The sequence below is a fragment of the Columba livia genome, chromosome 6 (genome assembly GCF_036013475.1).
Source record: "Columba livia isolate bColLiv1 breed racing homer chromosome 6, bColLiv1.pat.W.v2, whole genome shotgun sequence".
NCBI lineage: Eukaryota > Metazoa > Chordata > Aves > Columbiformes > Columbidae > Columba > Columba livia.
Genome location: NC_088607.1, coordinates 31,972,844 through 31,997,170, shown reverse-complemented (window position 1 = coordinate 31,997,170; position 24,327 = coordinate 31,972,844). Strand labels below are relative to the sequence as shown.

The window sequence follows — 24,327 nt, the reverse complement described above, 5'->3', positions numbered from 1 at the left end:
CTAAGGGTGAGCTGTTTTAAAGAATTGAGCTGTAACAATCTGTTATTAGCAACTTTCTTTTGTTAGGGAAATAGGTGACTGCGATCGCAGAGCCTGGGTTTTCTCTGCTGTAGATTCATCTTAGCTGCAGAAAACCCTCCAGCACACCAGGATCTAAAAAATTCAGTAGGCACTGCATTGCTCATTGTTCGATTCAGGAGTCTCTCTGTGATTCCAGCTTTACTGTTTCTCTCTAAGGTATAAAGCACAATAGTTGTGGTTTGTGTCATAATGACAGATAAAGAGGCCAGCCACTTTGCAGCTCTGTGGCTATGTCCTTAGAAATGACACCTTGTACTCTGCTCTGTGGAAATAAGGCCCTGCCATAATTTCTTGCTTTTGGCTGAGTTTTATTATCATTTTTCAAGAACATACCAAGAAGCCACTTGTCTTAACAGAAACCTGGGTATGTAGTATTTCTGTGTCTGTGAAATCCCCCTAAGGGGGAACTGGATAATCTTCATATGCTCAGAGAAGCAGTGCATGTGCTTCCTAAATGACATGTACATTTCCTCTAACATATGTGCATCTTTTGCTTGGGTGAGAGTCAGTATTTCCTTGCCCTTTTCTCTTTTTTTCCTCTACCATGGCAGTACCATATATAATGAAAAGCACTAAGAAACCCACTGCCTTCTGTTCTAGTGAGCACATTAGGAGACTGTTTAGATGGCTGCAGCTAATGTACTGCAGCATGTTAACTGTAGGTATTTTTTCTGTGTAAATGTATACAAACAGATCTTCCGAATCATCTTTAAATACAAAGGAAAGCGTGAAAACCAGATTCTGTCTTTGGGGTCAATTTTGAGGTGCTGCCTTTTGAAACTGGCCTGAATTAGTAATATTTTCCTTGACTGCTGTTTAGATTATGTGCAGGTCTGTAATGTAGCTATCAGGGTGCTTTTTTTTTTTTTACCCCATCTGAACATGACCACGAGAGTGAAGAATTTTAGGAGCTGGCTATATTTATCTATGGCTTGTAAGTTAAAATGTATAGTCTCTCAGTTAACTACTCGTGATGCGGGAAGCCCACGTTGTACTTAATGTGCTCGAGTTTAACAATAGCATGCGCAACCATACCCATATACTGTCTTTGTGTGAGGGTGCTTTCTTACAGTTTGTGATCAGAACAATATAGAAGGGATGTAGCAGTGAGAGACTCTTGAATTCAGTGACGTGAGACAATTGCTTTGTGGACAAAAATGCTTTATTGTTTATACAACTCATTGCTGTAGAAAGGAAATCTCATAGCAACCAGAGTGGCACATGGATGAATATCAGCCTGTTAATCTCAAATGTGTGGATTTTTTTCAGCGTTCTATTTATGCACCTTAAGAATGAGATGAAACTTAGAGCTTTTGATCCATGACAGGCTTTTATTTGGGTTTGGCTCCTCCCCCAACCCCTTCATGTCACACTGGAATTTTATACCTTATTCCAGTTTCTTTCTGGGTTTTCTTAGGACTTTGCAGATTCTGAGCATGCAGAGACTGACTGTACTAGGAGAATGGAGCAAAAAGCAGCAATTGCTTCAGTTAACATTCATATGTTTTGCAATCAGTCTTCTCATAGCAAAGATATGGTTTTGCCACCCAGTTCATGGGGCGTAGGAAGTCCAATAATTGTGGCTTGCCATTTTGTACTTTCTTGACTATTTAAAACATTTTCCCCCCAATTTTTCCACTATGAGTTGTGAGTCACTTCTTGTTCCTCTGCACCACCCACAAGCAAGCAGTATTGAGGGTTTTTTTTTTTCTTGTTGATCACATGATACTGCACAAAACTAACCCTTTGCTTTAGTGGTATATGGAAATATCCTTTAGGGTCTTCGAATCACATTGAAACAACGGAGAGTGCTAATGTTTCTGGATGATTTATACAGTAAGGAGACCAAGGCTGCCAATGGTTAGAAAGTAAGGCTGGTGAGAGCACCCAGCATCCTGGAGTTGATGATTCCAGCAACAGTCATGCTGATTTATGTTCCTATTTAGTTTGAGGATTGCATTCTGAGGGTAATATTTCACTGCTTTTGACTGGTTAAGCAATTAACAGTGTAATAAGGTTTCTGTGAAGGCTTGTTTCAACACTTGCAGGAGAGAAATGACCTTTTTAAAATATACACAGAGCAAACCCCTATATTATATCCAATCCCATTCAATTTCAAGGTGAGATATTTTCAAATGCCCTCACTTAGCTGTGTAGAGACACTGTGCTTCTGTGTCCTATGGGCCCACCACTCTCTTTTCATTTGCCTGAATTCAAGATGTTTCTGAAGGTTCAGAGCTTAAATAATTTAACTCATGCAAAAGAAAGGGATGGGGCCAGCAAGTGAAGTGAGTACACTGAAGGGTCTGCATCATACTGGTTTCCTGTTTAGTCTGTTCAAGTTTATATTACAGCTTCAAACCATCCTTCTTCTGGATGGTTGTGCAGTGTCCTACATGCGGATAGTTTGAATACACCCAAGGGCAGACCTGAGCTTTAAATGGTATCACAGAACAAGCCAAGCCAGCCTTACCAATAAGTGATTGATAGGATGACTTGCTTGATTCCTTATAGTGCGGCTCTGTCATGCATTGCTTAGTTTGTGAAACCTAGAAATTTTTTATCGTGTAATAATGTCTGGAAATAAATTAGTTGCTTAGTCAGTGCTGTTCCTAAAATAAAGGTGAAATCTCTGAATTTTTTTTTTATGTTCTCTGTTCAGTACATAGTAGAAGAGAAGGGCAGCTCTTGGCACATATTCAATGATTTATGTTTTATACAATATTCAGTAGGACTGAAGTGGTTTCCATTTGCGTGTAGTGCTCAGGAGTTAGCGTGTTCTTTAGGAACACAGCATAGCTTGAGCATAACGCAAAGCCCGGCTGCTGCCATCTCTGAGATGTTAGGGGCTGCTGCTGTCATATCCTTTGCTGCTACAAACTTGTGGGCAGCATGGAAAAGAATGGATGCCAATGTGGCAAAACCTAGTAATTTCATCATAAGGCTCACAGTGTTTGAAGGTTTTACTTAACTTTCAGGTATGCTAGAAAAATTGCCCTGCAATTTCCTAATGGGTATAAATTTAAAGGCATCAGGAATGATCAGCCTGTAGGTGTGCAGCTGTTCATGTGGTTTTGAGGAGCTTATGCATCTTCTGTCCTGGGCTCTTCTCCTGGTTGTGAGGGCCTGTGGGACACGGCTTGGACTGCCCTGGGTAGTAGAGCTGAAAACGTCTCCCGGGGCAGCAGGACCTCAGGAGGACATCATCATATTCTAGCTGAGAGACTCCCACTCTTTCTTTTCCCCTCAGCTCTTTTGAGGCTGTCAAATGTTTTATGGATCTCAGCCGCATCAAGGTTTCAGTATGAGTCTCATGAAACTGAAAAATTCACTGTCTGCACCCACACAATTAGCCTGAGCAAAGGGTTGCGTGCAGACCAGCTTCAGTGCAAGTGGCTTCTTCAGTTTACTTCACAGTGATAATTAAGCAGGTTTGAGGAAAACAGGGATAGTTTTCTTTCTGACAGGCGCATGCTCCTGCAATTAATTGTCTATGGTTTTAAAAACAATTTAGGTTGAAATTGGTGCAGTTTTCACTTGCAAACAAGTCTACCTGTCATCAGGCAAAGCCTGAAACGTGAGCGTAAAGGCTTTTAACTCAGCAAGTACAAATCCCCATCTATTTAAAAAAATCAATTTTATGATTTTTGAACAAATCTCAGGGTTAGATGATCTGTTTCATGGTTTCTGAACAGTTGAACTTGACAGTAGTAGAATCCAGGTAGTTCGGGCACAAATTATTGTTCCTTAACTCATTTGTGTTAAGGTACAAACCAGGCAGATGTTGCTCTAACATCTGGGAACATGACCTGTGGTAAATGAAAAGATAATGTAGATTTAGGGCATGAAGGAAAAAATTTTAAGTCAGCGAATCTTTCCTAGTTGCAAGTAAAATTTCACTTGTATCCTTGATTTTTGAACATGAAGCTCTGTCAGAGGCAAATCTAATTAAATAATTTTAAGATATTTTTGACAGATATTTAGGGGTAATGGTGGATGGGATATATATGAACGGTGTGGAATTCTTACTAGCGTGGGGTTTGTCGGTGAAAGTGTGTTTCTTTTTCAGCTGGAAAAACAATTCCTTCTGTGAAGATGACCCCCACAGGAATGAAAAGATTGCACTATGTTGTGTGGGTAGCACTACAGCATCATTTGAAGTGGGCACTGCTCAGTGTTACATTCTTGTTTATAAACCCAGAAAAAGCTTTTGCACTGTTATCCTTCAACATTTTTATTTGGGCAGTTTTACCAAATTTACCTTGTCCTCTTCACCTTTTTGATGCCTCAGGATTGTGTTGTCACAACAGATGGCCATTAGTTATTATGCAAATGTCAGTCTGGGTTACAAACTGTGTTATGCTGAATGTTACCAGCTCTGTGGTGGGAGGAGATGAAGAAGAGGGAAGACTAACAATGGGCAACCTCACCCTTATAGGGAGATTGTTCAGTGACTAGATTTAGAGCTGGACTCTCACTGAGTGTAAATCAATGTTATTTCACCTACCTGGTTGGTATTAATGGAGTCTTTTATCCTTTTGGTTTTTCTACCCAGGCTGGGTTTTATTTGTTGTGGTTGTTGCTGTTGTTGAGGGGAGAGCTGAAGGGGAGGGAGTAGTAGGGAATGTCTCCTATAGAGAAAGTGGATGCTTTAGAAGCAAAAGGCAGTTCAAAGTTTATGTTTGGTGAACAGTGATTTAAATAAAGAAATAAAAATCTCTTTACGTGGTTATGAATATTCAGCCCTGCGCCAAAAGTCAAAGCACTGCTAATTTCAACCTCTTTCCTGAATTGATGGCTTTATAGTAAATCGCACCTACTTGGATACAATTCCCCTTGGCTATTCACTAAATGTTTTTTACTGAAAGCCAAAATATTTGTGAGTGAAATTGGCTGAGCACCTGCTAAAGTTGAGTGTAGACTCAACCAGACCTAGTTTGACTGAAATCAGGGGCTAAGAACCAGGCTCTTGGTGTATGTGGTGTGGGTAGTGAGAAGAAATAGAGAAGAAAAAAAATCTGAGTTGTAAGTTGTATTTTAAAAAAACGCCAACCCAGTCATCACTAAGTATCCTTGAGCCTTGCAGCTTCAGCTGAGAGCTTTGGGCATTCTGCACATCAGGCTCTGGTGTCTATGGTGGATCTTTGGGATCATGTAACACTTAAAAAGCTAAATTAAAAAAAAAAAATCTTTCTGGTATGTTTGTTGCCTGAGCATGGTGTTTGTGTGGACTCTCCCTTTGTGGTGGCCAGTGCTCTGTGCAGTGGCCAGTTCCTGATGCTCATGGAGGTGGTCAGCTTTTGTTTTTATTTCTTTTTACAAAAGTTGAAATCACTGTGTGCTGACTTGAAAGGGAAATACAACAGAATGGTTCCTTAGTATTTAAGACTAATGTGGATAGGAGAACTCGATTGAAATAAGATTGTTTTTCTAATTGAAAAGAAAATTCACTCTGAGATGTATTTATTAAAAAAAGAAAAAATAATAATTTTGCCAGTAAGCTGAAATTCTCCATTATTTAAAAAGTTGTGACTGTTTAGGAATGTGAATTGATCACAGATGAGGTTGTTAGTGCCCTGAAATGTACATAAGCTAAGTACCTCCCTTTGTATCATGTATCAGAACTAAAACTGTATTTTGCCTTTGTAGTTACAGAAAGATACAAGACGCATTGTACTGCATAGTTACCTTCATCTGAGCATTATTTTGGAAAACTTTTAATGGTTTGTTTCAATGACCTGAATGATGTATTTTACCTGACTCATTGGTTCTTCAGCTAGGTGTTATTCGCAGTTTTGGATTTTAGCTTACTAGGTAGCTGAGGGGTCTAATATATTACATGTTGTGCCATCACGGTTATCAACTTTAAATCTCAGTGTGAGTGTTGTTCATTTCAGTATTTTCCTAATCTTTCATTGAAAATCATTTATAATTAAATAGAAAATAACACAATAGGAGGGGTTCATTTGCAGGGGCTTTTTAGGTTAGTTAATTATGCAAATTCTGGAATCCTAGTTTATACGAAATATATCCCACTCCATAGTTATCCAGCTGAAATTAATGGGACTTCATAGAAGCTGTTACTTATTGATAAAAGCGTCAGTATCCAAGGCCTCAGAACACACTCACTGCTCATGAGACCAAGGAGGAGGTGAAGGTCAGTACCTTAACAGGTGTCCACTACCCCCTCATGACAAGGTGTGCAGATGCAGTCTGCAATTATTTCATGGGTGCGACGTGACATATATATCACAGTGCCTAGAGAGGAGGTTGCCCCAACAAAAATATTCATCAGTAGTGTTAAACTTGGTGTCTCTGGTGGCCCCATCTCTAGCAGGAGCCAATCGCTGTGATCCTGTTGTTTCCTTCACTTGTGCAGGAAGGGGTGCATGTGTCACTTTGATACCTGATCCAATCTCAGTGGAAATCACTGCCTACTTTCTGCAAAGAAGTCTACGATGGCTTATAGAAAAGTGCTTTGTAGATTCTGAGCAGATTTCTGAAGTGGCATCTTTGGTGCATATCGAGGAAACTTCACTGGTCACTAAATGAGCCTGAACTACACTAATGTATTCCACACTCATTTGTAATATCCCTTTAAGTAAATATACATAGAGGGGATGAGGGTATGTCAATTGTTTATATTTTTGTAGAATATGGAAGGTATTTTTGAAAGCAGCAAAGTGTATCCTTTTTTTTTTGTGAAATCCTGTCAGCTCAGCTCTGAGCTGCAACCTTATCCTTAACCCTGTGGCCTCTGCCTTTTGAAACAAGATGTTACTACGTATCCAGGCTCTGCTGGGATAAGAGTTGGGAGGGAAGTCGGAAGACGAGTCAGGTAGTTGCGAAATCCTGAGTTGCTACTAAAGGATTTCCGGAGGCTGCTGAAGTCGTTGTTTTTGCATAAATGTATTTTAAAAGTAAGCACCATGATTATGCAAATCCCTGAACTCTGATCGACTACAAGCAACTAGTAGCTAATCTGAATTCAAGTACTTGCATAGTTCACTCAGAGGAGTAACTGTGGGGTGTAACACAAATACTCTTCTCTGCTAATGATGGGATGTGCCAAGCTGGTGCCCTTTTGAAGAGCTGCTTGCATGGCATCTTTGTGCTCTGACTGCTGAAGAGTTCTAGCCGGGTACAAAAAACCTTGTACAAGTCGAGGATATATGTACAAGGAAATGTATGTGTAATGCATGTGCGTAGGGCAAAAGCAGGAGGGGAGGTGGTGGTCAGGGGTGTGACTGTGACTCCCCACCTGGTCCTTTGCATCAGTGTATCTGTAGCCCTTGCTCAGGCATCTCCAAAGTGTCCCTGCTTCCCACAGTGATTCTCCCTAGCACAGGGAGCACTTAGGCTGGCAGAGGGTGCGTGGTGCTGCAAGAGGTTTAGTTTCAGAGGGAATGTGTTCCCTTTGCCCCCGTGCAGTGGCTCCTGAAAAGCCAGGCTCAGCCCAGTGCTACTGGCCAGTCTGGGTCCTTAGGGAAAAGCTGTCCACAAAGTTGTTAATGGTGTTTTCTAAAATGTTCCCTGTGTGTGTGTTTATAAATAATTTGTTTCTTCATACATGTAATTTACAGTGTGATTCCAATTCCATTCTATCAGTGATTCCTAAAGGAATTACAAATACTTTTTTTTCTTAATAAAAAGAAAATTTGAAAGAACAAGTCATTAGATCAAAAAGTTCAACGGTCTTTTCCTAACTTCTGCTACTTTTCTTTTGAAATTCTTCAAATGACAGCATCACCAGCAGTTTCTGCATCATGTTCTGAGTTCACAAACTCAGAACAATTCACAAGTCAGTGCAGTTGTTAATATCTACCTTTCAGCTACAGCACACTGATTTGCGTATTTTTTTAGCACTTTCCTTAAAGGCAATATTAAAATGAGAAACCACAGCGATGCTATCCTGCCTGTATCCTCTGACAGAAGCCATACTTTTACATGCCCTGTTTGGTCATTGGTAGAAAATACAGTTGTGGAATCCAATTTCTGTTTAGCACATCAGTTCATTTTCTGGGGAGTTACTTTTAAATGTCAGGATGTAAAGTAACTCCATCATTGACTTCTTTCAGTTAATTAAGATTGTCACAGTTAGCTGGGCAGTTGTCCTTCCCAGTGATGTGTCCTGTGTGTTATCCCCAAACTTACCCATCTGGAGGTGGCCTCCAGTGTTCTCTGAGAACCTTTAGAAAAGCTGTGCAATATCCACTGGATAGATATTCCCTCCACTTCCCAGCATGAGTTTATGGTGAATTTTACTAACCGAAGGGAAATGTGGAACCGAGCCACTGACTGTAGCCAGCTATGTATAACTTTCAAGTGATTTTTCCAGGGTTGTAATCAGAGTATCTTATAAATTAAGGCATTTGTAGCTTTAGATGATACTCCTTCATAGGTTGAACAATTTTATTTTCTCCCACACAGCTTTTTTCTTTGTCCCATAACTGCATCACCGCCCCTTCTGGACCCTACCATGGTATTTCTGAAATTGCAATCATTTCCCATTCATTAATCACTGGCCTAATGTTTAGCATTTGCAACCATCTCATCAGCTGAATTTACCACTGGCCTGTGAGGAAATATCAGTGTCTGAGTAATCTGAATCTGCAACCTGTTCTCCTGCCCCATTGGGATTTGTATGAATCTAGCAATCACCTCTGGTGCTGAGACTAATGTTTTCATGCCCGAACTGTAGGAAATTTATGCAGATATTATTCTGCTGACTGGACCTTGAAGCACAGGCGAATAAGCCTGGAGTGCTCTCCATGCTTGAGGGGAAAGATCCCCCAAGAGGAGAGAGACATTGTATCAGGCACAGCATGGTGCAGCAAGTTTAAAAAGAGCCTCGATCTATGGGTAGAGTAAATGCAGCATTTTCCTGTAGTGCTGAGGAAGCCTCTCTCTAAACAGGCATTATTTTGGCCAGGCAGTAGCAGACAGTATGTTCTGGAGGGTGGCCTTGGATAGTTTCCTTTTTCTTACACAAGACTGTGAAAAGTTAAAACATCCCATAGTGAAATATTGCTGAGAAGTGGGTGGGAAAGGCTTCCTTTATTACATTTTTACCATCTAAGCAAAGAAAACATCTTCAAGGAGAATTGGTGAATGCACTGCAGTCCTAGTTTTTCCTACCACTTGATTTAACTTGAAACCACCAGCACTTTGAAGCTGTTAAACATCAAAATTCTGATAACTAAAGACTGCTGTTTTTCTACCGGTCTGAAAAGATTAAAAAGATGTTGAGAGGAAAACATCTCTCTGCACAGTTAAAGTTTCTAAGTAGGGCAGCCTGAGGAACAGCAAATGCTTTTTAACAGTTATGGGAAAGTGTATGTTGTTTGATGTTCCTATCTGATATTTTCCTGTCTACCTTTTTTGTAATAACAGAATGTCTGGTTATGCTTAAAGAAGGCTTAATAGATGTTTTGCACACTCAGCACACACTACCCACATAAAAGATAAAAGTAAGCAAACTTCCAAGTCATCCAAGCAACAAACACAGGATGTAGGGGGTTCTCCCATTGACTCTTCCAATTTGATCTTAAGCAATTTATTTAATCTCTGGTTTCCCTCTCTATAAAATACCTCCATATTTTCTTTTTCTGAATTTTAAGGATCTCTTTTCAAATGGCAAGTACTGACTGTTTTTCTGTTCTTCATATAGAATATGGGTTGTATGCCTTGTGTAAGGACCTTGGCTACAAAATAAGGCCCATGCCAAGTTTAAAGTTTTTTAATGACTTTGGAACTGCTCAGTGCTGCCTTGGTGTGTGACCTACTGGCTGTGTCCACAGCTCTTGGGAACATTTTGCTGGTGTCTTGCCATAATTCAGGAGGAAATTATTTTTTTTTTAAAGAAGTCTATGCTTTTAAAAAAGCTTTTGGAGGAGAGGAAGTATTAATGGTAACAATTCTAATTATGGCCCTTGATATTCAGTATAAATATCTGATTTACTGTTATTTAGATTAATTTTATTTTATATAGTATACCACGCTATTAATGAAAGGCTGTTTTATAACAACTGATCATACTAATTAAATTGCAGATAGAAATGTGTGTTGCTTATAAAGATTTTGTAAAGCTCTTTCAAGATTGTTTCTGTTTAGCCCACCCAATACACAGGAAAATTGTTGAAATCCTGGTTTTAGAAGTGCATGAATTTGATGTAAAATGGCTAAATGTAGTGTATTTTATAACATTGTATGTATCTTCTTGTTGACCTATGTGCCTGTTATCCTTGAAGCTAAACTCACTGAATCATGGTCAAGTCATAGGTTCAATTAGAAGAACCACTGAACATATGCAATAAATTCAGCTTGAAAGGCCACATGCACAATTTGCCCTGGGTTGGAAAGCCAAGAGATGCTGTGACCAAACAAGATCTGCAGGGAAGCTGTTCAAAATAGGAACCCTTTGTCCCCAAGAGCAAAGCTGCCCCTTTCTCCTTGTTTACTACCAAATGCAAATGAGCAAACAAAGCTGGTGCACTTTTAAAACAAATGGGTTTGAAAGAAGATCGGAAAAAAAGGAATACAAGCATTAGAAATGGCCTTGATGTTTAAATGTGAGCAGTGATGAAAGGGAAGATACAGGAGGAGTGATTCGGGTGGCTGACCCAGAAGCTGGGCTTTATTTTGGCTGTAACTAGCTGCTGGGAGATGAACTCCTCATTCTGAGGAGCTTCTTATTAACCTGCAATGCTTTGCCCAGCCCGAGTCGCTAGATAAATCCTGGAAGGGGAGGGAGCAGAATTAGGACAAAGCCATCAAAATTCAGTCTCTGCTGGGGATGGGGCTCCAAACCCTGCTGCGTTCAGGGTGGCCTGCGGTTCGTTTCAGTGTGGTGCAGATATGCTGCGTGAGCAGTGAAGGTGATGTACGGCTGATAAGATGGCTGAGGGGCTGGCTCTCCTCCCTGCCAGCATCAGCCGTACTGCAAGTGAGCAAATCCTGGGCTGCCTGCAGGGCTGCTGCTCTCTGATTGCACTGCTGCTGTGGGACTGCAGTTGTCCTTGGGAACCCCTCCTCCCCTGACAGGGATGCTGCCCTGTTGGGAGAGAAATTCAGGCATCGAAGTAGGCAAAAAGATAAAAACCCTCTAGCTTTATATAGCAGGGTGAAGAATTTAATTGGTTGGAGGACATCCAAGAGATTGCATCTGATTAAGTCCTTGAAAAGATGAGATCTCTTATCCATTACCTGGTTGCATGAATTTGTGCTGTGGATATGTAGCAGAGTGCTTTGTCAAGTTCCACAGAGAAAGAGGTAACCACAAATTAATCAGGGCTTGTCAGTTTTAAGATATTTCTGGTACAAAGTTGAGCAATTAATTTATGCCTAGAAAATAGAAATTGTTCCCTGAAATAGCATTTTGCTAAACAAAACATATTGGTTTTACTTTTTAAAGAAGGGTGAACGCAAAATTCAGCTTCATGTCTTTCTGTGTGTTTCATTTGCAATAAAATTTTCTCACATTTTCTTGACAAGTCAGAATCTCTGTCCCAGTTTTTGCAAGACATGCTCTGTGCCTGTTTCCTAGAAAATAGTTGCATGAAAAAGGAGCAAAGGTAATAAATATCTCCAGAGGAAAATAAAGTCACAGAATATATCAATGTTCAAACTAAACATTATCTTAATGAAACATGGAGGAAATATATGAAGAGAAAAAAATAAAACTGGAGGAGAGTAGGGGGAGATCTTGCAAAGCTGGTCAGCAAAAGCCCTGCCAGAGCTTTTGGAGGCTTCTGACTGCAACTTTATAACTCATTGGGTCTTCCTGTTGGTTCAGTTTTGTCTGTTTTAATTATTATTGTTATTATTATTTTTTTTTTCAAGAAACATGCATGTTAATTAGCAGCAGTTGATTTTGTTAATATAAATTCTCTTATGTATTTATTGTTCAGATAAATATTCAGTCCTTTGATTCTTGGACAGTTTTGTTCATGCAAATATGAATTGAAGATATGAAGTGTCATTAACACGAGAGTTGCCTGGCATCAGTTTTATTTCACGGGTAGCTGGTTGCTGTTATTCAATAAACGTGATTGTCTATACTTCTTGTATTTGGCAGTCACAGATTAGAGCTGCATAGCTTTAGGGAGGATTTTCTGCAGTATCATTTAGTAACATATAGCAACCTTGTTTTGAATGCATCCTGCTGTTTGATGAAGACAAATTAGTGGCTGCTCAGGGGAAGAGTGGTGGCAAGAGAGGACAAGGTCAGAGGTAACTTGAAGTATATTAACCAGCCTTAGAATGTCAACATGCACTTTTGCCAATGGCAGAACCAGAATATTTAAAAGCAGAGCAGTGATAACACTGGATTTCAGACTTCCTTCTGTAATAAGAGAAGGGTGGTTATATTTTGTGGGAGACTGCTGATGACTGTCCTGGCACTGCATAGTAACAGTTCAGTGAAGTCAGCAGAGGAAAGCTGGTCCTTCAGCTATGCATCGTATACATACTGCTGGTATTTTAGAGAATATTTTCCTTCCATTATGATGCATTACAAACATTAAGATTTCACGTTAAAAGATGTTGCATGTCTTTCAAGTCTAGTTACATTGCTCTTGGAATGACTTAAAACCGTTGGACTCATGGGCTGTAACATTGTTGCGTTTTCTGAATGATGCTGCCAAATGCAACGGGAGTGCACTTGGGAAGGAGTCAAACCACTTGTAGCACAGCCTGCAAAATGAGGGAAACTCATTTATCTCATCAAAAAGAGAGAATTAAATAAATCTCTCCCTCTAGAGAACTAAGTTTCTTTGTATTAGATCAAGGAACGATTCTCTTTGCTCTGATTTTAAAAATCTCTAGCTGCAAATAATGTATTAGCTATTGTGATGGAAATGCATAGGGAAAAATGATGCTATGTACCAGCCACAGATTTCAGTTTTCAGAAAGCAAAATATTTCGCAACTAGATAGGCTGATCAGCTTTATGTGTTGATCTGACAAGAAAGAAAAACTTTGAGCAGCTTCTGGTTTTGAAATCTTTCTTTAATTTGTATTTCTGCATTCAGCTGGAAAAACAGACAATAAAAAGGTGCACCACTGTTTCTCAGAGCTCACAAGTGACTAAGCAGACTGTGTGATATCCTTGCTTTGGTTGTTATGGGTCTGGTTAGTCAAAAATGCTAAATATTCTGGTACTAATCCAGTACTTAAGTGTGCACTTAAGTTTAAGCCTATTTGTAATTCAGTTGCATACAGAGGGAGCACTGTGTGCTTAAAGCTGGGCCAAGTCTTAAGTTTTATGTTGAATGGGGGCCACAGTGCTTAGTGCATCAGAAGGCAGTGAGTTCGTAGAAGACAAGGCCCGTCCTGAAAAGCTGTCAGTTATCCCAGCTCTGTGCACACAAGGATGGATGTGAGCGCTGCGAGATGCCACCATCTGCAGATGACATAATTTACCTTGAATAGCAGATTGAAATATGGGGGATTCTGACTAGCACCAAAATTTGTCATTTCAAAGACATTGTTTTCTTCCTAGGTGCTTTTTAAAAAAAACCCTGTGTTATCAATATTTGTACATGAGTAAACAATGGTCAAATACAGACAGTGAGAAAACCTTGAAAATGAGAACAATAAGTCCATTAAAAAGGCAAGGAAGGCCACCTAGTACTATGTCACAGCTGCTAATCGCACTCATATTATTGATTTAATCATGCTTTTAAAGCAGCTAATTAACTCATTATATAGCGGGTGTTAGAGAGCTATTAATCCAATATGTAATACGTAAGTATATAAATTCTCTGTTGGGTGGTTATTTGTATGCTACAAGCAAATGTAAATTTGGAACATACTGGCCAAAGCCTAGCAACTAATTCAGGCCAATTTTTTCAGATAAGCGTTTCTTAAGTTGAAAAATGCACAAATTTGATGTAAGCTTAACAAAGTATTTAAGTCAATAGCAGGAAAAAAACAAAACCAAAAACCCAAATGAAAAAAAAAAAATAAAAACCAAAACCAAACAACTCATAAATTTTGAAAATGAAAAAAAAAATTAGTCACTTGAAAGCTTTATTTTGGCATGTTGAACCAAAGGATTTTACTTTATTTTTCTGTTTTGTTTTGAAATTGTTTGTGAGTATTTTGGAACGCTGGAAATTCTTATTACAATGTGTCATTTATATTCAGCAAGGGATCCTAAAATAATTTTTGTATAATTTGGTGCTTTTTTTCCTTTATGTTGTTGTTGTTGTTGCTGTGAGCAAAGGGAGCTGCTTCAATCAGTAACAGTGCTCTCTTTGTCACAGCCCTCCAAATTCATCATGACCCTATAGCAACTTCAGTCTTGTGAAAACTATTAAGGATCAGCTTATGCTAAGACTGCAAGTGAAATGAAATACAAGCCTATGGTGCTGGCAGTTAAGCATGTACTGTCATTCTTGACACATATGTGATTCTGGAGTCTCAAATAAGCAGGAAAATAGTTAAGTATTGGTGTTATTCATATGAGCATGTTCTGTGTGACATTGCACAAGCATATCTCATCCTGTAAAGTGGAGTAAGTTAATTTGCTATAGTGTTTTCCTAAATCCAGGAGTGAAACATGAACATCTCTGTTATGGTTAATACAGGCATTTCATGCCATGTGCTCTTCTAGTGACTACTCCATTTAGTGTTCGCAGTGGTATTAATATTGATTGCAAGTAACAAAACCTGGGCTGCCTGCTGAACTGGGGATGTATGATGCACCAGGAAGTTCGAGGCTGTCCCCCTTCCCATCACCTGTGGGGCTCTCAGGATGAGGCCCAGTGCTAGAGAGGAATGCATTGGTTCTGTAGGCATGATGAGTTACACGTGTGCGTTTCCCTTTTCAAAAGCATAGACAATTTTTTTATGTTTTGAAACCTTTTAAAAAATAGTTAGGGTCAATGGATTCAAACCTAAGATTGCTAAGAAGAGTATTTAAAATCACAGCTGTTATCTATTTTAATTTCCTCTGCTGGAGAGTACCCCAAAACATTCATTATGTGGAGGGTATAATCTCTGAACAAATGACATAGCGGAATTAATGAACAATTAACTATGATCATACATTATAAACAGAGCTGATTAGAATACACGCATGCCTGGGTTTTAGAAAGACTCTTTGACTCAGCTTTGTGTTGCTGAGGTAGGACCATGCAGTCTTCATCTCTTATTCACTGTGTGAGCATAACATCATTTCCTCTGAGGCAAGGCTACATCTTATAGTTTTCATGGCAACCAGACAAAGAATTCACAATTCTTCAACTTCTGTGTGTGGGGAGGGTAGGGGTGAGCAAAATAAGTATTTTTCCTGGTAATTCTCCTCTTATTTGTTTAGCTCATGTGCTTCAGTTACAGACTTTCTCCCATATTCTCAAGCCTGTTCTCCAGTATCCAAAGTGGTGATTAAATCAGAGAGAATACTGTAAAGCTGGAAGAAAGGGAATATCTGTCCCCTGTAGCTGCCGCTGCAGTGTGGCGTATGCAGCGTGGAATGCAGTTACTGTGCTGTGCAATTTACTGTCTTCATTAAATCAGACAAGCGTCGGGTGAACCATAGAAATTCCATCTGCGTTCGCAGTGGGCTCCATGCATACTATTTACACATTTTTCTTCTTACTTTATTTAACTTCTGCAAGTATGAGTTTAATAAATTAATACCATTATAAATTATAGTGATTCTTTCAAAACAATAACATCAGATACTATGATCAAGAATATTTTCGACCTTAAAGGGAAAAATGTATCCATCATTTAAAAATAGAAGCAGGCCTTGAGCTCTCCTGATGTCATTGGGGACAGGCGAGGATTTGTTTCAGAAGCTGCAGTGCAGCACCAGGCGATGACTGGACATACAGCTGGATGATTTTGCATCACATAAAAGCACAAGCTTCCCTCTTATTGCCTCAGTGCTCTGATCATCCTGAAAAGTGAGACAAAAGAAATGATCTGCTATATACTGACCTTCATTGTAGCGTCAGAAACCTTTCATTATTTCATCGCATTACTTGATGCCCTCAAGGGCGATGCATTTGAAACTAGGAAATTTCATTTACAGAAAGAAAGCATGCAAAATTTCTGTTGCATAAGGAGAGGTGGAGTTTTACATGTGTACTTTGTGTAATTGTGCTTCTCAAAATAGGTGCATTTGAGAGATGCTCAAGCAGTAGCTCACAGAAGAGCTCTTTAGTCAGAGACTGTTATGTCTGCATAATTTGTTTTGAATTAATAAAAAGTTGTTCCTGAAGTAGGAGCAACTCAATCAGATACAATACTGTAAGTGGAGAAAGGGTTTGTCTGAATTACACAAAGAAATGTTCAAATGGTACTTTTAATATTCCTAGCATGCTTATCAAGTGTTCTCTGCCTGTAGCGTTTTTTACATTGGTAGGGAGTATGCACACTAACTGTTAAACAATGAACGATTGACTTGCAGGGTTTTTGGCAAAATCCTCAGAATTCTGAGGTTATTCACATTTGTGATGTTAAATATTGGTATGATAATTTAGTGTGTAGACTCATTATATGATTCTTGTGTGTTCTTATCTTGCATTACTACCTACTTTGAATAATGTCCAGATACAAATGGAAAAAAATAAAAAGTTAGGCAGATAAATCCACAGATGTTCAGGTCTGGCTTATTTTATTATCAAGTGTGTTTTGCTTTTAGTATGTTCTATTTTAAACCATGTTTTATCCCATTATCTGTGCAATAATACTGATAGCCTGAGACACAAATTATGAAACTCTGCTTGTCTTCAGATAAAAATGCTTTTAACTAGGAATCTGAAAGTGTCTTTTAAATTATTAGGTGCTAAAGGCTTTGGCCTCTCTCCTCTTTGCAAGGTAAATGTGGAGTCTGTGGAATCTATCTACACCTTTCATAGATATACAGCTGTTATAGGACTGTAGACGCAGTGGCTTTGACCAAAGACTAACAAACATGCCAAAGTACTCGTGGATGACCGTGTTCCTGTGTGAAGGTCCCAGAGCACAGTCCCCAGCTGGATGTCATGAGGAGAAGACCTCAGGAGCCTGGCTGGAGGCCATGGTGCTCCCACTGCAGAGAGCTATTTGTGTTTTTTTCACTGTGTTAAAGCAGATAGGAGAAAACATAACAGGTTTTGGGTTGAAGGTGCAGGGGAGTGCAAGAGTATACATGTAGTAGGCGGCAGGCTTTGTCTTCCTTTGTGCCTTCAGCTTTACAGAGACTGAGCTCCAAGGAGAAGAGCAGGTCCCTGGGTCTGGAGTATCCTCTCCTGCCTGCTTAACTTTAGAGCCACTCTGCTCTGCTGGCTGCCCTGGCTTGAGCACAGCTACCGTTTCTTGCAGTGGTTGTAGATGTGACAGCTTGCTATTAGAAAGGGTTTGCTGTCTTTGGGATGAAAGTGAGGTTTTTGTTCTTCTTTCTCACTGTATTGGGGAGTTTGAAAGCAGTAAGATTTGAAAGTTGAATGTTCAAGAAGGTAAGGCTTGTTTCAGTTGGTGTCTGGAGTCTGGATAAGAAAAGACAAGGGTCCAACTCTCCAGGGAATTGTGAGTTGCTGTTTCAATAGGATTAAAACAGAAATCTTCACAGAGGAAGAGTCCTTCTCCTTTAGAAATTTCTGTTACACACTGATCACTAGGCAGAGACCCTTCTTCTGGCTCTTTATAAAGCAACTCCACAAACAATATAGTTTTATGGGACCATTGCTCCTTACAAGCTGCTGATAGCAGCTTTCCCATAGCCCTCTGTTGTGATTAGGACACTGCTGTCCTCATGCAAATGTTCTCCTTCCAGGATCTGAACAAGTCTCTCTTCAGGGCTTTTCATTGTTCACCCTGGACACGCTAGGCTGTTCAAAGCCGATGTGACTGTCCTTGATTCAGTTCTGCATGAAGTCAGGAACATGCTCTCTGACTTCTAGTAGCCAAAGTAAAATGCAAAGTTCTACAACTGAACTAGATCTCCTGAATCAACTGAAGGAGTATCTTCCTTCAGATGCAAATTTTTAATTCTAAGGGATAGACAACATGGTCAGTAATTGAAGTAAAATTCTTGCTGAGGGCATATCATATTCTTTTCCAGGATAAAATTAATAAAAATCGTGGCTTGATATATTTTGCTTTTTGCAAGAAGCCTTTCTATGTAGAGTGTGGGCGTCTGGAGACCAGACCAAGAAACTGTTGATCAATATAGCTGAAGGAACTGTACGACATTAGTTCCTCAGTCAGCAATACAATTGCTTAATAACTTGTGGCATTGATTATTGAGGAACTGAATACCGTGTGCTAAAAACTGAGAATATAGATTAATTTACGACAAAGTGGCTCATCCCTCTTCTTGCTTTCAGAGAATACTTGTAACCATACTGTGAGCTATATCATGTTGGTGACCCTGGAGAAGCAACAGGGCATTAAGATGGATGAAAATAATTGTGAGACCTAGTTGTAGTCTCAGTGCAATCTTGGAACATGGCCTCATGTTTTTTGGTCTAGATAGACTCCCTGAGCCACTTGCCACTGAAAGTTGCAGGGCTTAACTCCTCTTTTTTCTGCATCTCATGACCCCCAGTATTTCCGTGTTCATATTGCAGATATTCAGTTTGTCTTTAGGGGGACACCAGTGGTTTGGGGACCTAGCAGTGCTGGATCTGTGTGAATCAGAGGTGTGTGTTGGGGCAAAAAAGAGTGCATGAGCACCCTTTGTTTTGTTTGTTTGTTTGGTTTTTGTTTGGTTTAAGATTAAAACACACCCTCAGCATTTTTATGGCATGGTTCTTTCTGTTGAATAGAAGCAGAACCATCTTTCAGCCTCTTAGCTGCTTTGCAGTTTGTTCAGTAACAATTTGTAGTTTCAGATGTAAAAGTGTAAACTAAAAAGAATACGTTTTCAAAACACGCCATCAGTGTCTTTGTTTATCTTACAGGTGTTATGGATTTTTTTGTTACTAAGTTGCCATATCTACAACATTTCTCAATAACCTCACTTAATACCAGGACAATATTTGCCAATTAAAAAATAGTGCCTGGCATTTACTCAGTTGTTTTACTGATGGTAACGGACAAAATCCTGGTAGAAAGAACCAGTTTTTCTCCTGTTATACCTGTCTATTTGAATGATCAGTGTGGCTTTAGTTTGATTAGGAGCATGAGTGAAACCTCTGTGGGCTCAATTCAGGCTCTGATTTCTCCCCATTGCCATCAGAAACTCAAATTACTACCTGTGGTGATAGGAAACATTCAGCTCCAAAACCTCCATTTGTTACCAACCTGTCACCTGGCTTATCTTTTCCTGTGATTTTATGGAAGCAGAAGGAAAACATTGCGGAGTCCAATTCCCAGAACTTTATGGTTTGGCAGTGATTACTATTTAGCTTTAGGGTTCACTGCTGTTCTCTTGTTTCTGTGCTGTGGTGGATTATGCAGGTGTCAGAACTTCAAAGCTCAGTTATCTTTGTTTCCACAAACTTAATTGTAATTTTGGTCCCAAAAGTGAGTGTGAAAAAGCAAAACAGTGTGAGTTTTGAAAATCTGACCCTGAAAAGTATGTTGCTGTTAAATCTCTGAGCTTTAACATTGAATTTTTAAAACTTTCTCTTAAGAAGAAACTGAAAAAAGCTGGTCAATAAAGCTTTCACAACAGAATGCTTTTGCTACACATGAAGTCACGGCATCAGTAAGGTTAGAAGTATTTGCTAAGGCACAAATGATATACCGAGGAGGAAGCAAAGGCAGGTGTGATATGTGTGTTCACTGACTATGGTGAGTGCTCCCTGACCGGCAGGTTTGAACTCACGAGACAGATGCAAACTCTGTAGGTGTAACTGCTCTGGTGTTACAGACCAACGCAATAGGGCTGAGGACAGTGACGCAGGATCTTCTGACTTGATCCTTTGTGGAAACCAAAGTGAATGCTACAATACAAGAGACTGACTTTTACCAAACCTTTCTACTTTCCTCTGTCATGCTGAACATATGTTGGTTTACTCTCAATGTAACATTTGGCCATATGTTGAACAAGTCCTCTAGGAATGACTTGCCAAGTGACAGAAAATGCTCTGCTGTGGCAAATTGACAGATAGACTAATGGTATTCTCTTTTAATGGTGTTTTCACATAAGTGGGGATTTGAATGTATATATTAATATATACATAACATATTCAGGAGGGACTGAGGTTTCTTTAATGTGATACAAGAAAAGAAACAACCATGAGCAGTGGCTTAAAAATCCCTGCCACCTCAGGTCATTTTTTATTAAAGGAGAGTTTAGACTTTTTTTTTTTTTTTTAATATTATGCTTTAAGTAGTTATTTACCTGTTTGTGTTTGAAAGGAGCCTTATGAGATTCTGCTCTGTTAATAGTTAGTCTCTCACCTCTTCAGATATAAATGGTTCCGCTATGAACAAACCTCAAAGAAACAGACCCTAGTGAGCAGGTTTATCCCATTTAATGTTCTGAAGGGAAAGAGTTAAGAATTTTACATTTAAGTCTACCAACAAACATACACATGGCAAAGAAGTGACAGAATAGCCAAACACAAAGATTTCTTGTCGTTATTTAGAATAAATTGAAATGTGTGGTTTCTTTGCAACCATGTAAATTTATTCTGCTTATATAAAGAGAGTATTAGTTTCTTGCAGGGATTGCTGTCTGTATGGAAAGGAATCAATACATTTAATTCCAGTTGCATCTTCTTTTGAGACGGAACATTAACACTTTTCAAAAGGAACAAATGATTCCTGGGTTCCTCAAAGAAGAAAACTGTGTAGACTGGGTTGGGTTTTCTTGGGGTATAAGAAGAAAGCAACGTTCAAATGGAAACTTTTGAGTGTATATATAGTGAAGCAGTCAAATCAAACACACTTTTGTGGATGAGCAAATATAAAACTCCAAAAGACTTCCGAAACTGAAAGTGACAGGAGTTAATCTGAAAGCCTTTCTGTCCTGCTCCTGATCTGGCCTGGGGTCTTCCTGGAAATTGTATAAGAGAATTATTTCTGGGTTTGTTTTGATTTGTTTAACTTGCTAATTTATGAATGAAAGTGGAAGGTTGAAATTGTTACTTTGCACTGAAGTCCTTGTATGGATAATATGTTATTTATTACCTGTGGCTTCTCAGGAGACCGAGCAGAGATAGGAATAGGTATCAGATCTTGTGAGACTATTGTGACTGTAGAACTGTTGTGGAATTCAGCACATCTCCAGTACAGTTGCTGGCTGGTTTTGTTTGTTTTAAACTGAATCAGCAGAACTTTTCTTTGCAGGATTGTTTCAACTTTGTCTTCAACGTTGTTGTAGTATGGAATATATTAATACTTGCAATATTAAGTTCTCAGTGTTTCAGTTAGTGCAGGAAATCTGAGGCAAGCATAACATTTATGCTTCTTTTAAGGGTTAACATTAGCCAGCTTTTTAAACCAGCAAATGTTTTTTATACACAAATATAAGTTATAATTTGCATGAGTTCACATATATGTATGTGTTCATACACTTAGGTTTCTGTGTATGCTTTATATTTATTGCAAAGTACCAATGAAAAACACAACCATAATAACAGTATTAAATATTTTTCAACATTTGATTACATTTTCTAGCACTTTTTCTGCAGTGCATTCTGCCTTGATAAAATGAATAGCTCATCAACACCTTAGTAAACATCAACTACAGCCTCCAGCTTTATTTTTCCATCATTAAACAATTGACGATGTGTTCAGTATCTTACCCCAGCTGATCATGAGATCAAGCGTGACTAAAGACTAGATCATCTGGTGGATGCTCCAGCATTTGATATGACACAAGGGCTCCTTTCTCCTCCCTGGCTTGCCCGTGCTGCTCCTTGTGCAATCAGTGGGAGCTGTGCGTGCCGCTTTGGGGCACGTTGCTGTATCTGAAGCACTTGCTCTGTTTCTTCATTGAAATTAGCCCAGCAATAGAGACATCCAAGCCAAGCACAGCCACCTCTTCTCTATTTGTATATTCAGCTGTTTGCATTGTTAGTTTAGTGGATGAGCTTCTCTTTCATGCTTTTGTGCCTTGCATATAGTCCTATATAGCTGACTGAGGGTGGTATTAGACACATCCATTAACTCTACCTAGAGGCTTCCTCACATAAATATTTTCTCGTTTTCCTTTATTTTATGATATGATCTAGTTTAGTAAAAATCACTGTTCTGTAGACAAACACCCTGCAAATAAGGTTCACAACTGCTGAAGGTGCCACTTTGATTTATTCACACCAAGTTTATCCTGGAAGGACGATCTCTTTGGGGACAGCAAGTTCTACAGTTGCCAGGTGCAGGCAGCGCTGAAGCCACTAGATGTGATACGTAAACAAAGAACTAGGTACCATTTCTGAACACATGATAACATATGAGATGGGAACTGAGCCCACCAGGTCTCCTCTGTGCTTCCTTCAAGTACAAAATTGCAGAGAAGAGATCAATTTAGACTAATGTCAGAGAGCTAACATGGTTCCTTTGGAAGCCTTCTGCTGCCAAATGTTTAGTTGCTGTTTCATGGCTGTAGTTCCTTTATAACATTAATTATTCAAGCTTTGTGTATTTCCCAAATGTGGCTTCTGTTTGTGCCACAGGCCATGGAGACAGAAGCAGCGGCACTGCCTTAGTCTTTGTCTCCATGCAAAGGCAGGGCTGACCCCTGTTGGCTTCAGTTTAAATGTTTTCTGTATCTTGGTGCCTGAAAGCTTAGGAGTTTCGCTTTTCCTAATACCTGAAAAAGGACTAGAAATTTGCATCTCACATGCCAGATACAGCTGGAAGCCCTTATGTATGTCGTGTTGTGGGTGTCTGGGCTGCCAAAGACATTTGGAAATACTCAGCCCTCTGGAAAGAGTCAGATCCTCATGTATATAGGAGAATTTGTTGCAGCTCCTTTTGTAGCCATCCCTTTAGTAAAAAAAAAAATATGGAGACTGCATTTGCACAGTGTTTGTGCTGCTTGCATAGGATTGCTCATATGCACAGGACTTGAATGTATCCATGTGAAGTCTTCATTCAAGCTTTCTGGTTGCAGTGTAGACCATATCTGCGTGGCTTTTTACTTTGGCAGACTCTTGCGTTTTTAAGACCAATGTTGGAGTTAATGTGGAGAGCTATGCTAGGAGCACAGCAGCATCTAAAGAGATGAGAGGCAGCAGAGTTTATTTAGGTCCAACTAGTTGGAATCAAAGGTGAAGATAGCACAAGTTTAGTTGCAGAAGACTGTCCACCCTACACATTGCCAACTTAGTGCAAGTGTTGGCATGAACTCAGTTTGAAAGTAGAAATCAAGGACAGAGTACTGAATGATGAAGCATTTAGATATTTTTCTCTTAATTGTCATTCTTTCATGTGTACCTTCAGTATATTTCCCACCCACCTCTGGCCTAAATTTCTGGTTTCGCATTATCTTTTCAATACTTGCTAGAATTTTTCCCTGTTATGATCAATTTCTTTCTTGTTATGGGAGCTGCATACAGGCATCTGTATGTGTACTGTACCTGTGTGTTCCTGGATCAGTTCGGGCATGAACCAGTCTCTATGGAAATCCATGGGATTTTCGCACTGATCTCAGTGAATGGTGATCAACAGGGTCGGTGTGGGCTACCTTCTGTCTGGAACCACAAATGGCAGCATGTGGTATTTGACACCTACACCCTGGAAATGGCTTCTTTGTTATGTAGCACAAGGATGTAAAAATATCATTGACAAAATGGAGTTAGGGTTTTCATGAGCTGAAGCTTAAAGTGTACCCACATGGGTACACCTACATGGGGGTACTGATGGCAAGAGGGCTGGGGGCAGCGTGTTTGGCTCAGAAAACTTCAACTGCCAGTCAGACAGTTCATGCAAAAATTGTAAACGGTCCTTTTCCACAAAAGTTAACCTTTGGTGTGCATGCACGGGCATTCTAAATCAAACTGATTGATCTACCTCATAAGTGTAATTCTGGTGTATTCTCTTTTCTTGTAAAACAGCCTGTGATAGCACTGAAGTGAATAATTCTGTATTTGGCAATTATTTATGAACTGCAGATCTCATAAACACAGCAGATGCATTTCCTGGATGGCAGCCATTAGTGCATCTGGGGACTTATTTACTAGTTATTGAAAATATTGGACTGGAAGGGAAAAAGATACTGCTACCTCTTTCTAATTTTCACCTAATTTCTGAGGTGCTCCACAGCATTCCTTCCCCAAGATTTGTCACATCAGAAGCATCCTTTAACATCTCTCAAATATTTCATTGTCTTCCAAAAAAATAGTTTTCTAGGATATGC

General features: G+C 39.4%; 1 protein-coding gene across 43 annotated transcripts in view; it reads left to right on the top strand.

The window, feature by feature from the left end:
* ANK3 (ankyrin 3) overlaps positions 1-24,327 on the top strand; it is a 357,522-nt gene that overhangs the window by 155,954 nt on the left and 177,241 nt on the right. The window lies entirely within an intron of this gene.